This window comes from Morus notabilis, unplaced genomic scaffold, assembly GCF_000414095.1.
Source record: "Morus notabilis unplaced genomic scaffold, ASM41409v2 Scaffold484, whole genome shotgun sequence".
In the NCBI taxonomy this organism is placed as follows: Eukaryota; Viridiplantae; Streptophyta; class Magnoliopsida; order Rosales; family Moraceae; genus Morus; species Morus notabilis.
This window is the reverse complement of record NW_010361412.1, coordinates 26,945-29,663: the sequence shown is the minus strand read 5'-3', so window position 1 is coordinate 29,663 and position 2,719 is coordinate 26,945. Positions and strand designations below refer to the sequence as shown.

Here is a 2,719-nt window from a genome sequence, read left to right as displayed (position 1 = left end):
GTGCAAGATTAATGTGTTCTTTTAGCGATGTCAATACTTTGTATTTTCGCAGTTAATTCGCTTTATACTCTATTAGCCTCCTTATATTTCTGATTTATGCAAGATTAAAGTTATTTTGTTGCGTTGCGGACATGACTACGATTGATTTGGGTGTCCTGTGTCTGTACTTCCATGCTCTATAAATTTATACTGGTGTTTGTTGCAGATGCCAACAAAACCGGCGTTGCTCAAGAAACATTACAAAATGCAATTCGCAAAGGAAGCAAGGTCATGACAGAGCAAGAAGCTAGACAGATTCTTGGCGTGACAGAGGAAACTGCTTGGGAGGATGTTCTAAAGGTTAGTTTTTCGCACTCGTTTAACTCATGGAATGGACCAAGTTTAGCTTCAAATTGTAACTTGTCTTTTGTATTTCTTTACAACCTTGGTAGAAATACGACACTTTATTTGAGAGGAATTCTACGAATGGTAGTTTTTACCTTCAATCAAAGGTTCACAGGGCTAAAGAATGTTTAGAGGCTGCGTACCGGGATAAAGGTCAGACTACGCCTAGTTGAGAACGATATGAATGCTTAATTAGCAATTTCTGTCTCTTCCCTTGTTCAATCAGTATAACATCATCTTGGTGCCTCGGAGATGGATTTTGTCACAGTTTTGTTCTTCTAACACCCACCCCTTTTCTAGTCCAAGTTAAAAAGTTTGTGGGAATAATATAAGCGTTCTATGTTATACCAAATCAGTAGTTAGAAACTGAGTTCAATTATTTATTTGTACAGGTAATGCTTCTTAATAAAGGCATTGGATTTGACAACCAAAGTGCATTGTTTATTTATTTATTTCTTAATCTTTAACGGATGTTGGGAAACTGAAGTTGCATATTGCTTTGTGCATACAAACGAGCTTTATAATAGGTTGACATAATATAGTAACTTGCTTAGTCATAACAGTGATTATTATTGTTACCAGAACGTGCGTAGTAAAAACATAAATGAGTTTAGATGGTAGAGGCTGGTAAGCATAAAGATAAAGGTAATGATATGTGGTCATAGTGGTATTACCAATAATTGGCCTTCATTTGCAGCATATTAGAGACATTCAAAGAAAGCTTGAAGGTTAGTGCCTCTTCTGAAAGAAAATATCAAAGTGAGATTCTTAAAAATTTTTGTATTCAAAGCGTGAGTTTATGAAAAAATGTTCTCTAGTCCAGCGCAGGTGGGGCCCACCACCTTCTGAGAGCTGGGGCTATTGCCCTGTGAGGTGGCTCCAAGCTATGTATGTCCATTTGGGAATCTATTCTACATGTGCTGTGGCCAAATAAAAGCATTTGGAAACATATAGGCTCCGTTTGGGATTCTAATTATGCTATAGTGTTTTTCATCTTACAAATAATTTAAATTAAAAAATTTCTTAATTTACAAAGTTCCTGTTAATGAATTAGAATCACTGACTTGAACACGTGAAATAAACGGACCCATAAAAACAGTTCAGAAAGACCTACGGTTGACTTAATGATGCCAATGACAAAGGTCCTGTTTTTGAGATTAGGAATACCAGTGGTGGAGACTACCGCTTGGGTAAACTTGGTTTAAGTACTTGGATTTTGGTTCATGAAATATAAACTGAAATAGCATATTCATCATCCAATAGGCAACAAGACACAAGACTTTGAATACCATGACAAATGATTCAAATTCAATCATTCACTGTGGAAAAATATGGAAGGATCACCGCGAACAGCAACCGGCCTTTTGAAGGTGAAATCTGTCGGGCTCTCTATAAAACCTGAAACGACATAAAAGTTTGTACTTTGGTTTCTCTTGCAATATTACTCTCTTCTTCTTTGGGTGGTTAACTTGGTCAAATGTCATAATATTTGCAGCACTCCACCACAAGCGAGGATGTTGACCAATTATAGCACTTCGAAGCACTTTTTAGTATTAGTTTACTGCAAACAATACAATAGGAAGAAATGGACTTGTGAAATCAACAATTCCATAGACCGAAACAAGCAAAGTTCTGCTTGGATCCACTTGACACGATTTCTACAGGGGAGAAACATTTTTGTGGTAAAACCATGAATGCGGAAAAGCATAAATCGGGTTTCGACAGTCCAAAACCAATCCCATTTTAAAATTATTACATGCACATATTGGATGTTGACATGATACAACAAGGAATTTGGCTGCATATCGTGGCAAGACCCCTATCACATTTCTGCCTATTATGAACTACTGAATTACAGAAAACAATCCATCATCGTTATAGAATCGTACTTACTTTAAGCTTCTACATACTCACACAAGTATATATTTCTGTGTCAAATCTTTGACATTGACACAACTGATATTTACTAAAACCTTTATCCGAAAATTGCTTATACATGGAAGGACTCTTGCATTTGTAGAACAGAAATGATGTCACAAAAACCAGCTTTAGTCACCAACAATATCCTCTTCTTTCTAAAATTGGGATGTGTACACTGTCAAATTTAGCTCCAAGTTGGGGACTAAAATTTGCTCATATCATGCTTACTATCCATTCTTGAGAAGAACACGTCGAAATTAGCAATGTATTTGTGAATGATATGCACCATATTTAGTACCTATGTTTTAACATAATTATTTTTTAGTATACTGTGTGTTTGATAATTTTGATTTGGTACCTTGACGTTTTTAGAAATTGTTTTTTAATACCCTGAGGACCTTTTTTGGGATGGAAA

The 2,719-nt window shown here is 35.9% G+C and overlaps 1 long non-coding RNA gene across 1 annotated transcript; it reads left to right on the top strand.

Moving 5' to 3' along the window:
- Positions 1 to 205: 205 nt before the first annotated feature.
- On the top strand, positions 206 to 2,231 carry LOC21384614. Its single transcript, XR_002902321.1, has 4 exons — positions 206 to 339; positions 432 to 537; positions 1,648 to 1,754; positions 1,880 to 2,231. It is a non-coding gene; the product is annotated as an uncharacterized LOC21384614 (long non-coding RNA).
- The last annotated feature ends 488 nt before the right edge of the window (positions 2,232 to 2,719 follow it).